General features: G+C 38.1%; 1 long non-coding RNA gene across 1 annotated transcript in view; it reads left to right on the top strand.

Moving 5' to 3' along the window:
- The first annotated feature begins 7270 nt into the window (after positions 1-7270).
- The window catches only part of LOC115280623, a 15725-nt gene continuing 3222 nt past the window's right edge, over positions 7271-19773 (top strand). Inside the window, exon 1 of the long non-coding RNA XR_003903859.1 lies at positions 7271-8441. This is a non-coding gene — a long non-coding RNA (uncharacterized LOC115280623). The remainder of the gene's footprint in view (positions 8442-19773) is intronic.

Raw genomic sequence — 19773 nt, 5'->3', positions numbered from 1 at the left:
TTTAGTAAATGTTCCTTTAGTTCTGTGTATGAAAAGTAATTAAAGTAAGACATGAAGGACAAGTAAAATATGTAAATGTTAAATATATTTAACAATGAATATACCAGCAGAAAGGAGAGAAAAAAAATGCCTATGGCAAATTATTAAAGGAACTGAGTGTGTAAAGTGTAAGATTATTTCCATAGCAGGAAAAAAAGGATGGATGTTCAAAAATGTAAAGAAAGGTCCTGATAGATATAGGTCACATCCAAACTGTATGGAAAAAATATATAGCCCGTTTTGTTTGAATAGCCTATTGAGTGGCCAGACTCCCATTAAACACTCTGCTGGTTATGTTCCCTTAATGCTGAGGACTTCTCTTATACCGAACTGGTTTCTAAACTTTAAACTCACCGGACCCAGTTCTCAAGTATTTCTTGAGATTTTCCTTAATTCAGTGGGGCTGTAAATCAGAAATTAGAAGAGAGAACTGCCTCACTTGCAACACTATCTTTTCCACTTCAGGTCTCAAAATGGCATTATTCCTTCCACACTGCACTCTTCTCTCTAAAAACAGAGACTGAGCTAGTCTTCCATGCCAGGTGGCTAGTTTTTCTATTACTCTATTTATTTAAAATGTATTCTATAGAGGATTTTATCCACCCAGGCCCTGTTGGGAGCTAACTCTGAAGATCAGAATAGAGTATGAAACAGCAGAAATCACTGATTTTGAAATTGTACAGCAAATGTTTTGATAAAGGTCAAGACTTAAATAATAGATGCACATAGAAGAAAAAGCTAACAGTTGTGAGAGAATGACAGGAGAAAATGCCTTCCTAGAGATGATAATAATCTAAGTCTCAAAGAATTAACAGGGACTACGTTGGTAAGAATTACAATTTGTATTTTTCTGGGGAATAGAGGACTCATCTGGGCGTGATACAGAATTCATGTAATCCTTACAAAAGCAAACAGATTTTATATGTCCTAGCCTATACAAGTCTAATACAATTGTGTTAAATAATAAAGTAATCAAGTTTTCATTTAAATATTATGTCAAAGTATATCAAAGTGTAACTATTTTACATGCCACAATGTTATTTGGTAAAATTCTATTTCCTCTTCTTTTTCCATTATACACCCCAAATACATCAGAAACTCCTATTTGCAAGATGTTCAAATACTGCACCATTAAAGGCATGGAGATATCTTTTCTCTTATTTTGGTCTCTTCCATTTTTACTGCAGTTAAGAATATTTAATATGGGATCTACTCTCTTAAAAATATTTAAATGTGAAATATAATATTGTTAACTATAGATAAAGTAATGTACTTCAAATCTCTATAGCTTATTCATCTTGTATAACTAAAACTGAACAACTATTTATCTTCTCTTTACCGCCCTTTATAATTACCATTCTACTCTTTGCCTTTGTGAATTTGACTATTTCAGATACACCACATATGTGGAATCATCCAATATTTGTCCTTCTTTGACTAGCTTATTTCACTTAACATAATGTCCTCAAGGTTCATCCACATCATTGCATATTGTATAATTTCTTATGTTTTAAGACTGAATAAAATTCCATTATGTATGTAAATATAGATTTGTATATCTCCCCTTTCCTTTTTCCAGTCATGTATAGATGGATAGCAAGATTGTTTCTATTTTGACTATTGCAAATAATACTTCAATGAATATGGGAGTCCAAGGACAATATATAAATGATCAACAGGCATATGAAATTATGTTCAATGTAACTAATCATCAGGGAAATGCAAATTAAAACCATGATGATATATAATCTCATACCTGTTAAGATGGCTATTATGGGGGCATCTGGGTGGCTCAGTCGGTTAAGTGTCTGACTCTTGATTTTGGCCCAAGACAGAGTCTCATGGCTCATGAGTTTGAGCCCAATATTGGGCTCCATGTGACAATGCAGAGCCTTCTTGGGATTCTCTCTCCCTTTCTCTCTGCCTTTCTCCCACTTATGTGCACACACACTATCTCTCAAAATAAATACACAAACTTAAAAAAAAATGAGCATTATGAAAAAAATAGGCAACTGAACTGCCAAGAATGTGATATAATTAGAACCCTGTATATTGTTGACAGGAATGTAATATGATGTAGTTACTGTAGAAATCACTATGGAACATCCTCAAAAGATTAAAAACTGCCAAATAGGCTGGCAATCCCACTTCTAGATATTTATCTTAAAGAATTGAAAACAGGATCTCGAATAAATTCCCTTCTTTCTTAGGATTTTATCATTAAATTGATAATCATCTCTATTTAGAGATTCTTCATACACAAATGAGCAGAGAATTGGCTTATTTCTAATTTCTCTCTGGATATAAAATTTCCTGCTCCTTACAGGGTAGGAAGTAAGAAATTGAGCATGCCGAAGAAGGAAGAAATTGGGCTGTTAAAACAAAAATCATATTCTGCTTCTCTCCCAATTCACTGCACTGTAGGTAGTATATATTGTGTTTCCCTGCAGGGAGTCACACTCAGAACCTATACCAGAGGTCAGATGAATTAGGAGAGGAGACCCATTCATCAAGCTGTTAAATAGGACCAAATGTTTTACCAAAATCTTAAGCACACTTTACCTCACTTGTTTCCTGGATCCTCATGCCTACCTTGGAGCTTTTATATAAATTCATGTTTTTAAATCTTTTCATAGAAAGTAGGCTTTCCTTGCAGTGTGTAAAATCCCAAAGAACAAGTAAGTTCACAAATCAAGGCAAGGTTTCCTACTGCTCACCTATCAAAATGTAGAGGACCTTTTTTTTTTTCTTCTTGTAATTTCTAAAGGCTCAACAGATATTACAACTGTCACACTTCCATTAGACAAATTCTCATAATGTAAATAAATAGTCTCACCTTTAAAATTCTAACACTCAGCAGAAACAAACTTTAGAAGTCACAAAAGGAAAAGCTGCCCTGAATTAATTATGAGGTCTTCTAACATACACATAAAATCACATTTAGATGTGGTGTACGTCCTCGTAGACCATGCAGCTAAAATTAGAATTACGACAGCAAATGTGAAATATGCAAAGTCCTTTCCAACATCTGGTTCTGATGTTTTTCTATTCCTTGAAGTCCTAGAATTCCGAAGTCCTAAGATTTACCTAATGATTCCAAATTCCTAAAAGCTATTAAACTTTGAAATTGGATATTGAAAAATGGGAACTCCTAAGAATTTTTAGGAATTTCTGAAATTATAAACAAATCCATATTTTCATAGCACTTATAAAATATCTTTTTTTTTTTTTTGAGAGAGAGAGACAACATGAGCAGGGGAGGGTCAGAGAGAGACACACAAAATCTGAAGACAGGCTCCAGGCTCTGAGCTAGCTGTCATCCCAGAGCCTGAAGCAGGGCTTGAACCCAAGAAACGCGAGATCATGACCTGAGCTGAAGTTGGATGCTTACCAACTGATCCACCCAGGTGCCCCTAAAATATCTTTTAAAATAATAATGAACAGCTGCAAAATACACAGTGATCTTTTCAATGATGGGATCATATTAAATACTTCAGAGGAGATTTTAGAATAAAATGGATACAAAATATACAAATGCTATTGCTATGAACAAAGAGGTTATTACAAAATTGCATATTTAAATGGTATGCAAAATAAACTCTGCCTGATAAGATATTTGATAATAGAAACATTATATGAGGGAACATAATCACTAATGAATGCCCATTAAAATACTTTAAAATTATAATAGTGAGGTATTTAATATTTAAAAGTTAGCATCCTTAAAAATGAAAGTTTAAAACACATATGGCTTAATTTTTCTATCCTGTAGTATAATTATTGTTTCACAACTTTTATAGATGCTGAAAAATTTCTTTCATTTTCCACTGATGTTGTTCATTGCATGGCTATGAGCTCATCCAAAATCTCCAAGTTGGGTGTCATACTATGTTTCATAGAAGCTCATTTCCTTTTTTAATAATAAACATTTTATCTACCTGTCTTGATTTTTAGCTGGCTATTGAATTCTGTATTTCTTTTTCTACTTCACTTTTTACATGAGCTTCTAATTTTATGCTGGAGTATTCCACATCATCATTCATATATTCTCTTTGCATTTTTTTCTTTCAAAGATCAATAGCATATAGTGAATATCCGAACCCTGGAAAACCCCAGTGAACATTATTCAGTCATATTTAAATAATGTAACATGCAGAACATCTAGCAAAACTAACATCACTTCATATAATTATGCATTGAAATTGTCAATTTAAACATTCATTTGCTTCCAAGATGTTATTCTTGGAACACCACTGTTTAAAATGTGCCATATGTCTAAACTTGTTAATATTTAATATTTTTGCATGAATGACTCACCTTTGGCAACAGCAAATAGTATCACGAACATTACTATTACATGGCAACAGCTATGAGGAAGATTAAATCATGTATTTCTATACTGGTTCCCAGAAACATCCCCTCAAATCTTTAATTCCACATTTCAGTATTTCTTCTCTTCTTTCTACTTAATGTTATTTGATTCCTTCAATCCAGCAGTCTCTCCATGTTAACTCTGCAGTTTTTACTTCCCAATTATTTTTTATTTATAAGTTTTTCTCCCCAAATAAACAGTACCTCACAAATTATTATATTAGTACCAAATGACAAAATATTTATATGATCCAAGTCCCAACGGGGGAACAAAAGAGTTTGTTCAATGAAAACAAAATGAAGAGAAATAAACCTATAGATGCAAAGAAGTCCGTGAAGCTTAAACATGATTAGTCGCCCCACACAATCATGCCTTTAAATATCCAAACAACTGAAAACTAAAGACATGAAAAAAATCCTGAAAACAGAATAATAACACACTCTCAGGGAACAACAGCCCCAATGACTAATGATTTCTCATCAACAACCTTAAAGGATGGAACAGGGTGATACAATGACTTTTGTAGTGCTAAAAGGAAAACAAACAAACAAAAAATTGAAGTCAACTCAGAATTCTATATCCAGCAAAATTATACTTCAAGAGTGAAGCTGAATAAAGGTATCCTCAGATGAAGAAAAACTAATGGAATCTGTTCCTCTTAGATCTTTAAAGTGTTTAGCAGTTGAAATAATATTGACTGACATGGCTTTTAATGCATCAAAGTCCTAATTTATAAGAAATTGTAGCATAAACCAAAGAAAGTAAAGAAACTCTATGGTTACTTGTTGCTACTAATTATACTGTGAAAACATTAAGCGTCAGTATTATGATCTGTAAAGTAACTCATAAAAATAGTCATTTAAATATTATAGTCAAATATACAATAGTTGAGTTAAAAAGGAATACTAAAAATGTTAAAATATGCCAAAATAGGAAACTAAAAACAAACAGAAATGGAGCAAGACAGAAAAGAAGTAACACAATTACCGTCTTAATCCAAACATACCAATAACTTCATTCAATGTAAAGTATTTAAATGTACCAATTAAGAGATAGAGGTCATGAGAATGCATTAAAAAATATGACCCAACCATACGCTGCCTACAAGAATTTCATTTCAAATATAATGATAGAAGTAGGCTAAAAGTAAAAGTTCTGAGGGGAAATACCACTTAAGTTCTAATCAAAAGAAAGCCAGGGTGGCAATATTAATATCAGACAAAGTAGATTTCTAGTCAAAGAAAGTTAAAAGAGATAGAAGCATTAGAGAATGATAAAAGGGCCAATTTACCCAGAAAACTTAATTTCAAATGTGTATATATAACTTACTACAGAGCTTTGGAATATACAAGCAAAACTCATAGAAATGAAAGCAGAAATGTTAGGCGAAGCCACAATAATATTGGAAACTTCAACACCCTTACCCAGTAAAGACCAGGATTAATATGAATTAGCACTTATGAAATCAACAAGGACACAGAAAAATTGAGCAGTGCCGTCAATAAACTGGATCTGACTGGCGTTCACAGAGCACTTCACTGAACAGAATATGCAGCCGAGAGTACATGGAACATACATCAAGATGGATCACATTATGGATCATAAAGCAAATGCTTACCCATCTAAAATAACAGAAGTCATATAAATTTTATTCTCTGATCACAATGAAATTAAACTAGAAAGCAGTAACAATCACTTACCTTGGAGACATTGTATCAACTCTTGATTTTAAAACTTCCTTCATGTAAAGCAGATTTTCCATTGCAATACATAAAAACTCAAAAACCCTCCATGGAATATTACTAAATCAGATTCAACATATGTATCAGTAATAGTAAGCCACAACTAGGTGTGGTTTATCATAAGAATGCAAAGCTTGTTTAATATTTGAGAATTAAAATATCCTAATATAGTGATAAAGAAGAAAATCTACATACACCTATCAATTCTTGCCAAAAAGCAATGGACAAAATTCAACTTCCGCCACTAACAAATTCTCAGCAAATCAGAAGACAACTTACTCAACCTAGTAAAGGACACCAACAACAAAGAACAAAGAAAAAAAAAGCAACAGCTAATTTCGCACTTAATAGTGAAACGCTAAATGCTTTTCCCCTAAATTCAAGAACAAGACAAGGGTGTCAGCTCACACCAAACCTATTACACATACTATCCCATTAAATAGAAAGCTATCACTGGCTCGAGATGATAATAAAAGGCATACAGATTTGAAATGAAGAAATAAAACTGTCCTTACTTGTAGATGACTCGATCATCCAAGGTAGAAGACGAAAATCCCAAAGAGTCTAGAAACAAAACAAAAGAATAAAACCTCTCAGAACAAGTGAATTTATCAAAGTTGTATAAAACAAGGTCAATACACAAAAGTCTATGATATTCTATGTACTAGCAAAATAACATTAGAATCTGAAATTCAAAAGCAATATTGTAAATATTTAAAACACTTCAAAATAATGTTTAAAAGTTTCAAAATGAATCACTGATGTATAAACACACACACCAAAAAAAAAAAAAAAAAAAAACAGAGAAAAAGTATTCTGAAACTGCAACCCAGTGATAAAAGAATCAAAGACGACCTTAACGAATGAAGATGTAGACTGCGCTCATGGCATTGGAAGACTCGACCCGGTAAAGATGTCATTTCCCCAAATTTCTTTACAGATTTAATTTAATTCCAATCGAAGTGACAGTAATGTACCTTTGTAGATACAGAGAAACTCCTAAAATTTATCTGAGTGTGTAGGATGGGCATCACCAACTGGGGGAGGTAGGGCACGGCAGCCTCCATCCCGTCACAAAGAGCAGTAACAAAGCGCTATCCGCAAAGGTAACCAGGCCTGAGAGACCTCAGGGGTCCACTTGAGAAGCTTCAGAACACAGGGGCGCGGGTGCGCACGCACATACACACCTGATAACAACTACACAACGCTGATGATAACCGCAAAGAAAAAAAATGGTAGAGCAGTTTCACTTCGTAGCCTCCCATCCCGGAGAATGGCAACAGGGAGACACCTGCAGACCCCAGAGGGACCCCCTTCACTGAAAGGCTTCCACCGGCTCCAGGGCATCGCCTCAGAGCCCGCTTCCGTGTCGCGCCCCCCACCCCCCACCCCCGAGGCTGGTGGAGCAGAGCTGCCCCGCGGCCGCCAGGAAGTGGGAAGAGAGCAGAGACGGGGACCAGTCACAGCGCGGGAGCAGCCCCAGTTCCCAGGGGCCTGCTCGGCAAAGGACTTCTAACAGCTCTTTCTGCCGGGGACTTCGCCAGTCCTGGCAGGTGCTCAGACACCTGCAGCTCTAATCCTGAAGAACCTCGCCTTGGAAGGCAGACAACACCAGCAGTTTGTGCCACCGAGGAAATGAATACCCAGTCCAGCCACCACAGACGCCTGCGGGCTTTGGCGCCGGAGGGCTCCACAGGTTTTCACTTGGGTGCAGTTATTACCTGCCGGAGTATCAACCTGCTCTTCTCCTCTTCTTCCACTTCAGCGGCCCAAGCCTAAGCCACAGAGGACCGACGCCCCGGGGCCAGGAGTCTCCCAAACAGCCATCGTCACAGCCAGGGCTGTGAGCACCTTTGAAGCCCGCAGCAGGTCAGTACCCGGATGTGATGGGCTTTTTTGCCCTCGCGGGCGCCCACCTCCACGCGCATGCTCCACAGGTAACTCGTACCGCCACAGGCGTGCTCGCCATTAGCCAGCCTCCCTGCAAGTGGTAGCAGGACCAAGTCTGGCTGTGACACCTGTCACTGGCCTGCGCTGTTGCGGGTGCCCACTGCGAACTCTGTAGGTCTGCATCTGCGTACAATAGGCCCTGACTCAGGTCCCTGGCCTCCACGGCTGCGCACAGGCCCATGGCTAACCCCTGCAGCCTCAGGCGTACGCTGCAATTTCCAAGCCGGACTGCTACGCTTGTGCCTGGATCTGATCGCCTCTCCTGGTTGCTTCCTTCCTATCTGGTCCCTGTCCGTGGATGACAAGAAGAGACGGAAGAGACGGAGCACTTCAGACTGGTAGGTGGTGATTTTAATAAGCAGAGGAGCTTACTCATGAGGCTTGTTTTGGGCAGCTGAACAAAAGTAGACCTCCACACCAACCGCCCGAATCTTAAAAAAACACAAAATTTAGAGGTCTTAATGGAGTTCAGGTGTGTATTGAGTGCAGGTGCCCTGAAAAACGCATTACTTTAAGGGCCATCTCCTTGAAATGGCTTCAGCTGTGGGAACAGTGGGCTGCGTGTGCAGATCTGGGGAGTGGGTGAGGAGGCTCCAACGTCCCAGTTGCATCTCAGAGGTCAACAGAGGGTCACATCCTCTGCATGGGCTTTTCTAACACTTTATCCCTTATGATTGCCTCTTTCGATTTCATGGGCCTCCCCCTCCACCCCTTTTCTTGCTGACCTGAGAGGTCAGTAAGCTGCTCACTAGCATGGAGGTTGCATGTTTGGCAACTGTCTGTCTGCACCATGCTGTTGGGACTGCCCATTGCAGATTCTCGTATTCCAGTTCCACCATTGATCCGAGGTGAATGTTGGGGAAGTGGCTCTCTCCTGTGATTTCTATACCTTTACCCTGTTGCATGTCTTGACAGGGCTTCACAGTCTGGCACATGAGTAACAGACCCTACTCGTTGGTTATTTACATGTATTAAAGCCTGGGAGAGTACTTTAGTCAACCTGGCCAAGGTGGTTTTACTTTGTAGTAATCTGCTGCTTTAAGATTCCTTTCTTTCTATCAGCCCTGCTGCTTGCAGGTTATAAGGGAGATGGGACCAACATTAAATGTCATATTCTTTTGCCCAATCTTGCATACCAGGACCTTTAAGATGTGACTCCCAATCACTGTCTATTTGACAGGGGTATCTGTGCATGGTACTCAGCTTCTCTAGTCCCCCCATGGTGTTAGCCTGGTGTGCAGAGCAACAGGAGAAGGCTTGGGTTAGGCCAGGCTCCGCCTCCCCACAAACCAAGGCATTACTGAGAGCTCTCATTCAGAGGGAGAGGACCAGTATAATCAATCTGCCTGCTGGGAGCTCTGGAAGAGGACCCCAGGTTCCTTTGGCAGTTGCCTCAGGTGTTGTTTAGAACACATAGGGTGTGCTGTTATTGCATTAACCAAGTCACTGCATTTCAAGGGCAATTCAGCATCTGTAGCAATTTGTCAGGCCATATGAGTGCTATAGTGGCTACTGTCTCTGTGTATTGAATCGGCTGAATCTACTGTTAGGTTATCTACTGAGAGTTAGTTGCTAGGGCCCCAGCTTCCTGATGGTCAGGTGGTGTCTGTGCATCATGAGACAAGACCTGGAAAACAGTGAGAAGTGTCTCAGGTTCTTGCAAGAGAACACAGGTGACCTTCCAGTTACCCTGATTCACAAGGGCTTACTCAGGTTTGTCCATTTTTCAAGAGAAAGTGAAGTTCTTACCACAGTATATTTTACCTTAAAGCTGTCTGGTCATATCTGATTCTATGGTTTTATATATGACTACCAAATCTATATAGTAAAATCCTTGGTAATATAATCAGTGCTTTCAATTGTTACCTGTTAATTAGGAGAACAGAATCTTATTGAAATTTGCAAATGAAGGGGCACCTAAGTGGCTCAGCCAGTTAAGTGTCCAACTTCAGCTCAGGTCATGATCTTGAGTTTCATGAGTTCGAGCTCTGTGTCAGAACATGCTTTGGATTCTGTGTCTCCCTCTATCTCTCTCTCTGCCTCTTCCCCACTTGTGTTCTCTCTTTCTCTCTCTCAAAAATAAATAAAACATTAAGAATTAAAAAAATAAATCCTAAAATAATTAAATTACCGTGAAATTTTAAAATACACTGGTGACCAAATGGACCTAACAGACACATATAGAATGTTCCACCCAAACGCAGTAGATAACCCATTTTTCTCAAATAATCATAGGACATTCTCCAGCATAGATTATATGTTAGACAACAAAATAAGTCCTTTTTAAAAATGTTTTATTTATTTTTGAGACAGAGACAGAGCATGAGTGGGGAGAGAGAGGGAGACAGAATCTGAAGCAGGCTTCAGGCTCTGAGCTCTCAGAACAGAGTCCGACGCGGGGCTCCAACCCACAAACCATGAGATCATGACTTGAGCCAAAGCCGGACGCTTAACTAACTGAGCCACCCAGGTGCCCCACAACAAAATAAGTCTTAAGAAATTTAAGAAAATTGAAATCTTCCACAATGCTTTGAATCTAGAAATCAATAACGGGAAGAAATTTGGAAAATTCACAATTATTTGAGGATTGAACAACATGCTCCTGAGGAACCAATAGGTCAAAAAGAAATCAATGGGAAATCAAAAAGTATTTTGAGACAAATGAAAATGAAAACACAGCCCACCAAACTCATATGATGTAGCAGATCACTTCTAAGAGGGAAGGTTATAGTGATACATAACTATTTCAAAAATATAGATAAAATAGATAACCTAACTTTATACCTCAAGAAACTGGAAATAGAAGAACAAACTAAGTCCAGAGTTAGTAGAAGGGAGGAAATAACAAGGATCAGTTGGATATAAATGAAATTGACTAGAAAGACAACAATAAAGATTAAGGAAACAGAGATCCCTCCCCCAAAAATAAATAAACATTAACAAATAATAAAAAAAAAAAAGGGGCACCTGGGTGGCTCAGTCAGTTCAGCATCTGTCTTTGGCTCAGGATCTCACGGTTTGAGCCTTGTGTCAGGCTCTATGCTGACAGCTCAGAACCTGGAGCCTGCTTTAGATTCTGTTTCCCTCTCTCTCTCTGCGCTTCCCCCCCCCCCCCCCCCCCCCCCCCCCCCCCCCCCCCCCCCGTCCATGCTCTGTCTTTCTTTCTTTCAAAAATAAACATTATTTTTTAATAATAAGAGAAATATTCTGCACAGCAACAGAAATAACCAACAGATTAAAAATGCAACCTATGGAGTGAGAAAATATATTTGAGAACCACATATTGATAAGTGGTTAATATTCAAAATATGTAAGGAACTCCTATAACTCAATTTAAAAACAAGTAAGTCACCTCATTAAAAATAGGCAAAAGACATGAATAGACATTTCCCCAAAAAAATAGAAATCTCCAACAATGTGTTGGGGCACCTGGGGGGCTCAGTTGATTAAGCATCTAACTTCGGCTCAGGTCATGATCCTGCAGTCGTTGGGTTCACACCCCATATTGGAATCTGTGCTGACAGCTCAGAGACTGGAGCCTGCTTTGGATTCTCTGCCTCCCTCTCTCTCTCTTCCCCTCCTCTGCTCGCTCGCTCTCTCTCTCTCTCTCTCTCTCTCTCTCTCAATAATAAACATTAAAAAACATTAAAAGAAAACTGCCAACAGTATGTTGAAAGGTGCTTAATATCACCAGTCATCAGGGAAATACAAATCAAAATGATATGTCACCTAACACTAGTGAGAATGGGTGTTATAAACAAACAAAAATGATAACAAGTGTTGGAGGAGATGTGGAGAAATTGGAACACTTGTACACTCTTGGTGAGAATATAATATGGTGCAACCACTATGGAAAACAGTATGGAGGCTCTTCATGAAGTTAAAAATAGAACTAGCATATAATTTAGTCATTTCATTTCTGGGTACATACCTGAAAAAAATTTAAATCAATATCTCAAGGAAATGTCTGCATTCTAGTGTTTATTGCACCATTATTCACACTAGTCAAAGTGTCAAAACAATGCAGATGTTCAACAAATGAATGAATAAAGAAAATGTATATATATACACACATACATATGTATGTGTGTGTGTGTATATATATATATACATATTTATGTGTGTGTATGTATATATATGTGTGTGTATATATATATATATATACATATTTATGTGTGTGTATGTATATATATATGTGTGTATATATATATGTGGTGATGGTCCACATATATATATATAGTGGAATATTATTCAGCCTTTGAAAATAAGGAAATCCTGCCATTTGTAACAACATGGATGAAACTGGATATATTATTGTAAGTGAAATAATGCAATACAGGACAAATACTGCCTATATGAGGTATTTGAAAGAGTCAAATATACAGGACAAATACTGCTTACATGGGGTTTTTGAAAGAGTCAAAGCCATAGAAATAGAGAATTCATTGTGTTTGTTGGAGTCTGGGGAAGGAGAAATGGGGAGTTGTTCAATGTGTATTAAGTTTCAGTTATGCAAAATGACTAAGTTCTAGAGATCTGTTGTACAGTCTGTTTTAACAAAACTGTATTGTGCACTTAAATATGTGTTAAGAGGCTAAACCTCATGGTATGTGTATACACTGCAAACATACATATAAAAAAATGTATGGACCAGTATTCTCCAAAGAAACAGAACCAATAGGAAGTATAAAGATGTTTAAGAAAAGATTTATTATGGCAGCTTACTCATATAATTATGAAGGTGGAGATATACCACAGTATGCCATCTATAGGCTGGAGAACCAAGGAAGCCAGTGGTATAATTCAGTTCAAGTTCAAAGGCATGAAATCCAGAGGAGCCTGCAGTATAACTCCCAGTCTAAATGCCCAAGATCAAAACATTTTATGACTAAGGTCAGGAGAAGATGCACATCCCACCTCAAAGGAAAGCAAATAATCACACACACAAAAAAAACCACAGAGAATTTGTCCTTTCTCTGCCTTTTTTGTTTTCTTTGGGCCCCAGTTGGAGCATGCCCACCAATATTGGTAAAGAGGATCTTCTTTATTCATTCTCCTGATTAAAATGCTAATCACTTAAAGAAATACTCTCACAGAAACACTCAAAAATAATGTTTTACCAATATCTGGTTGTCCTTTAGCCCAATGAAGTTGGCACATAAAATAATCTCCACATGACACAAGGAAACCTTGAAGGTGATAGACCTGTCTCTGACCCTGATTGTGGTGATGGTCTCACAGGTGTATGCATAAGTCCAAACATATTTTGTATATCAATTATATCTCAGTAAAACTCTACACTAGGGTATTTATCCTATAAAAATGAAAAATTATGTTCACAAAACAACCTATACGTGAATGTTCATAAAACAACCTATACGTGAATGTTCATAACAGCTCTATTTATAACTGCCAAAACCTCGAAACAATCCAAATATCCTTTAATGAGTAAATGGGTAAGCAACCTGGTACATCTGTACATGGAAAATTAAATAAGGAGTGGGCTAGTGATAGATACAGTAACTTGACGAAATCTCAAAGAAATTATTCTTAGTGAAAAAAAACACTTGTTTCAAAAGATTATATATTTCATGATTCCATTTACATGACTTTCTCAAAAAGATAAAACTGTAGAGCTAGAATACAGATTAGTGATTGCCAGCTCTTAGGTTGAGGAAAAGGTAGGTCTGTCATGGGAGAACCAGAGAAGTGTGTTGAGGGTGAAGGGTTTGTTCCACGTCCAGTTGATAGAGTTCGTAGATCTGTATAAATGCTACCATTCGTAGAATAGTATAAGAAATGATCAGTTTCACTCTGTGATCATTTAAATGATAAAATTACAAGAACAGTATCCTATTTGGGGCACCTGGGTGGCTCAGTTGGTTAAGCATCTGGCTTTGGCTCAAGTCCTGACCTCATGGCTCCTAAGTTTGAGCCCTGCATCAGGCTCTGTGCTGACAGCTCAGAGCCTGGAGCCTGCTTTGGATTCTGTGTGTCTCTCTTTGCCTCTCCCCTGCTCCTGCTTGCTCACTGGCACGCGCTCACTCTCTCTCTCTGTCTCTCTCTCTCTCTCAAAAATAAACATTAAACAATAAAAAAAGAACAGTAACCTATTTTAGTTAAATGATAACCAGTGTTTAATCACATATAGTGAGATTTTACTACAACAAAATGATGCATGTTGTATTTTCAGGGAAATTGACACATTTCAGGGAAATTTTCAGAGTCTTGATCACATTTTGACAGTGATGAAGAGGGAAGAACTTAAAAAAAAATAATGTCATGAATCACTATAAGAAAACATATTTGCCAAGACAAGCTGTTTAATGAATAACCATTTGAACTGAGTCTTGAAGTATTACTACTAGATGTTAACCACCTTCCAGGTGCAGACAACTTCATGGTGATTTGAGAGACTCTTTTTTTTTTTAATTTTTTTAATGTTTTATTTATTTTTGATACAGAGAGAGACAGAGCATGAGAGGGGGAGGGGCAGAGAGAGAAGGAGACACAGAACTGGAAGCAGGCTCCAGGCTCTGAGCTAGTTGTCAGCACAGCGCCTGACGCGGGGCTCGAACCCACGAACGTGAGATCTGACCTGAGCCGAAGTCGGAGGCTCAACCGACTGAGCCACCCAGGCGCCCCAGAGAGACTCTTTTTTTTAATTGTTTATTTTTGAGAGAGAGAGAGAGAGGGAGAGAGAAACAGAGTGTGAGCAGGAAAGGGGGCAGACACACACACACACACACACACACACACACACAAACACACACAGAATCCAAAACAGGCTCCAGACTCTGAGCTGTTGGCACAGAGTCCAGTAAGGGGCTTGAACTCAAGAACCAAGAGACCATGACCTGGTCTGAAGTCAGATGCTTAACCGACTGCGCCACCCAAGTACCGCATAAGAGATTCAAATACAGAGAACAGGAGCACCTGGGTGGCTCAGCTGCTTGAGCATCCAACTGTTGATTTCAGCTCAGGTCATGATCTGACGGTTCCTGAGATCCAGCTCTGTCTTGGTCTCTGTGTTGACAGTGCAGAGCCTGCTGGAAATCTGTCTCTTTCTCTCCCTCTCTCTCTCCTTCCTTCACTCACACATTTTCTCTATCTCCTTCTCTAAAAAATAAATTTCAAAAAAATTTAAAAACCCTTAAAAATACAGAGAACAAACAGGGTTGCTGGAGGGGAGTTGGGTGGGAGAATGGTTAAATGGGTGGCATTAAGGAGGGCACTTTTCAGGATGAACACTGGGCATTAATGAATCACTGGCTTCTCCTCCTGAAGCCAAAGACGACAATATATGTTAACTAATTTGAATTTTGAATTTAGAAAGAAAGTAAAAACAAACATTTTTTTGCGTAGATTTTGAGTTTATAGAATGTAGAATCAGGTGGGACTTGAATGTGGAAAGATCTCAATTTTAAAGAGCTGAGTTTCTAGAAAGGAGAACATTCATTTTTATCTTGAATGTAGCAGGGAACTATTGGATATTCTTAAGCTAAAAGCATATCCTTCACATCTTGTCTGAATAGCTGTTAAAACAAAACGAACAAACAAAAAATACCCTCTCAGTATAGAGAGGTCTGAAGTATTGCCAGATATTTTCAAAGACTTGGATGTTATTTGATCTAATTTCTCTATTTTATCTCTAACAAAATCCAGGTAGTCTTCCAGAGTTGTTTGTTTGAATGAATTGTTTTGCTTTTATCTTTTTTTTTCTTTGAGAAACATAAAAATATGGTAGAAACATCAGTAACACATTAGAAGAGAGTAACTGAAAAAGAAATTGGTTTATATTTCTGTGTATCCATCCATCACTCCATCTGTCCATCCATCCTATAAATAAGTATGAGCACACATCATCTACCTAGCAGGATGTTGTTAGGTATTGGGAATTGGAAAGAAAAACAAAACAAACAAAACACAACAGTCACAGTATCTGTCCTCAGAGGACTCTTTCCTATGGAAGATAACAAAAGGAAAGCTTATGATTCATGTAAACTACAGTTTGGATTATGACAAATTATCCACAAACTTCTGTAGAAACTCAGAAAACGGGCCCCAGATGTAGTTTCTGAGTTCTGGGAGATGAGAAGGAGTGAGCTAGCAAGTACAACACGGGAAGAAAAACGGGCTCACATTTAAAAGATTTTTTTTTGTTTTTTATCTATTTTTGAGAGATAGCACAAGCAGGGGAGGGTCAATGAGAGGAAGAGGGAGAGGCAGACATAGAATCTGAAACAGGCTACAGGCTCTGAGCTAGCTGTCAGCACAGAGTCTGACATGGGGCTCAAACCCATGAACCGTGAGATCAAGACCTGAGCCGAAGCCGGATGCTTTACCAACTGAGCCACCCAGGGGCCCCAGGCTCACATTTTTTAAAGTGTGGTACATTCAAGGAACCTTAAATAATTCCTCAAAGGTGGATACATAGAGAAATAGGGAGAGACAAACTTAACATGTTTGCAGCCGTTTGATACTAGAATGTGTGTTTCACATCAGAGAGAGCAAATCTGATGCTTTGGTTCTACCTTGATTAGCTCTGAAATCCAACTAAAATTTTCTCTGAAAATTTAGCAAGCAAAGGAGATTTGAAACTTCCATTTTTTTAGTAATGGTTTTGTGGGGGAAGGGAGGTTGGCAAAACCAAACATCTAAGCCTAACCATTTTTCTGCCTTGTATGTGCTGGTAATCCTCCTTAGCGAAAATTTGAAAACTATTGCAGTAGTAATTGGTTAGTGACTAAGAAACTTCCAGAAAAGGCATTGTAAGACATATACAATTTGGAGGGAAAAATGCACTTCTCTTCAGTCAGTATTCACAGAAAAGGAAGTATCTGAAGAAGATAAAAATCAAAAGTGCCACCTTTGATTCAAGTAATCACAAATGTATGCCATTGCTATAAGTGGTAAGCATGTGGCTGTGGTAAATCAAGACAGCTCCCATTTCTAGGGTAAGTGGGGAATGCTTAAGGGAAATGTTCCCACTGCCTAGGTCATGGCATGGCAATGCAAAACAGGACTGGCCTGAAGTCATTGTCAGGCATTTACTTTTAACAGTAGACATTGACCAAAACAAGTTTTAATGTTTTATTAGAAAAGCAATCAGCTGTTTCAAACATCCCTAGCTAGATCAGAGGTTCTGTGACTGTGTTTTGGCAATAATACTCATATTTATAAGTTCCCGAAGGATATTTATGCATATAAAAGTTTGATGATCTCTGCATCTAGATGGTCACCTGTGTGAGACCTCACACTCAAGTCATATATTCAAATGCTGGGCACACCTCTTACAGCACTGAATGGAAGATAGAACTTGGGGAATTCTTGAAGATTGGAATGTTATGAATAAGCGAAATGAGACAAGAGAGCTTAGAAAGCTTGTCCAAAGTCACAGAGTCCTTCACAGGTCTCCTGAGAATCACACTAAGTTCTTTGCTTGATACAGTAACCAAGGGGTTCACTTATATTTTTATCACCCCTCACCCCTGCAAAACCCTGCCTGCATTCCCAAGTGGACATTTCAGGTCTCTCACAGGGGCCATTTATACCTCAAAGAAAAGATCACTTTTAACAAGTGATAAAGAGTGAATGCAGATGTTTCAATCCAGTTGGCTGAGGGGATGTCCAAGCAACTGAAATTACTGATGCTCAGAAATTATCATTTTGCCAACAGTTTCAAGTTTTGCTCACATTTAGTCTCCAACTGCAGCTAAGGACCAGAACAATCATTTGAGCTTCACATTATCTTTTCCCTTTGGTCTCTTAAGGACATGCTAAGAATTTGTGAAAATGGGCACAACCAAATGTCCAGAAGAAGAAGCAGGAAATAGATAGCAGGGATGAATTTAAAGGGTTTGAAGCATCTAATCTGGAAGGGACTTTTTTTTTTTTTAGTTGAATTCACTTTTTATATGCAAATATAGATCAGGAAAACCCATTTATACCCTAATGAGCATGTGAAGTTCCTAGAAGTTCTCATCAGCCATTGGGCATTTGGCCTCCTGTAACTGAGAGTGAGCTCTGAGGGTTTTTTTTTTTTCCTAATTCAAGTCAGATTGACAGAGTGTCTCCAGAAAAACCTGGACCTGCCTAGAGCTAGGTGATAAATAATTAAGGTGTTGGGAGAAAGATTGTGTCTCTCACCTGCTTGATCCCTTCAGATGCCAGGGACTTTCAGACTCTAAGGCTCTGAGAGAATATTCTTTTCTGATGACTTAGACCTAGGAGAGAATCCATAGGAAGTAAAGCAATTATACTCATTGTGTAACTTAATGACACAATGTAATGTGTCTGCTAAGTGGATCTGAATATATGTGGGTTATTAAAGCAAGGTTATGGATCTGAAGAAAGCAATAACCAAACTCTAAAACATTTATGACAATATTTAACAAGCTAATATTAACCAGACTTTTAAGAAGTTTCAAGCAACTTCATGTAATAAATGGAATTAACCAAAAAGAAACAGCAGCTCTAAAGAGTATCAGTCCAATCAATCTTTTTCTCATTTTGTAATAATTTATTTGTATTATTCTCTGAGACACTGTGAACATATGTGTTTATTTCTGCTTTGATATATTGAAACTCATTACCAAAGGGCTTTTTCTAAATATCCTCTGAAATATTTATATAAATTACAGACATAACAATATTGTTTATAGATTGACTTTTATTTTTTTTCTTTTTCATGCACCCAAGTGTTAGTAAGCTTTAATCTCAGCATCTAATTGTTGTGCTTCTGTTAGTGGGGACAGGGAGATCTCAGGGTTTATAACTCTCCATCTGTGCTGAAAAGTTGTGCATTTGTTGCATATTGTTTTTGTCAAAAAAACCCAAAGAAGTGCAAAGTATGTCTATGGAAGATAATGTGACCTTTTTCATGTTATCAATAGCATTGCCTATTGCTGATTGTATGATGGAGTGTTGATGCCGTATATTTGTCCTGTGCCATACGGACACTTTTGCTTTTGAATGTAATCCATAAGTAAAGGATTTACTGTACAACTACTTTTTTAATTTTTTTAATTGTAGGAAAATATGCTTACTTAGCTTCAAATTAATCATTTTAACCATGTTTGACTGTATAGGCCACTGACTTAAATATACTCTCATTACTGGGCAGCCATTACCACCATCCATCTCCAGAGTTTTTCTCATCTTGGAAAAGTTAAACTCTGTTACCATTAAACAATAAGGTCCCATTCCTCTCTCCCGCGCTTCTTACAGCAGTCATTCTACTTTCTCTGTCTAGGAGTTTGACTACTCTAGATACCTCTTGTAGTGGAATCAAGTAGTACTTGTCCTTTTGTGATTGGCTTATTTCAATTAGCATAGAGTCTTCAGGGGTCATCCCTATTACAGCCTATATCAAAACTGCATTTCTTTTTTTTTCTCCATAATATTTTATTGTCAAATTGTTTTCCATACAACACCCAGTGCTCTTCCCCTTAAGTGCCCTCCACCATCACCACCCCCCCTCCCCCTTTCCCCTCTTTTTCCCCCCTCCCCCTTCCCCCTCAACCCTCAGTTCATTCTCAGCATTCAATAGTCTCTCAAGTTTTGCATCCCTCTCTCTCCCCAACTCTCTCTCTCTCCTCCGTTCCCCCTGGTTCTCCATTAAGTCTCTCTTGTTTTCCTGCTAGACCTATGAGTGCAAACATATGGTTT

This window comes from Suricata suricatta, chromosome 16, assembly GCF_006229205.1.
Source record: "Suricata suricatta isolate VVHF042 chromosome 16, meerkat_22Aug2017_6uvM2_HiC, whole genome shotgun sequence".
Lineage (NCBI taxonomy): Eukaryota > Metazoa > Chordata > Mammalia > Carnivora > Herpestidae > Suricata > Suricata suricatta.
This window is presented reverse-complemented; position numbering and strand designations above follow the sequence as displayed.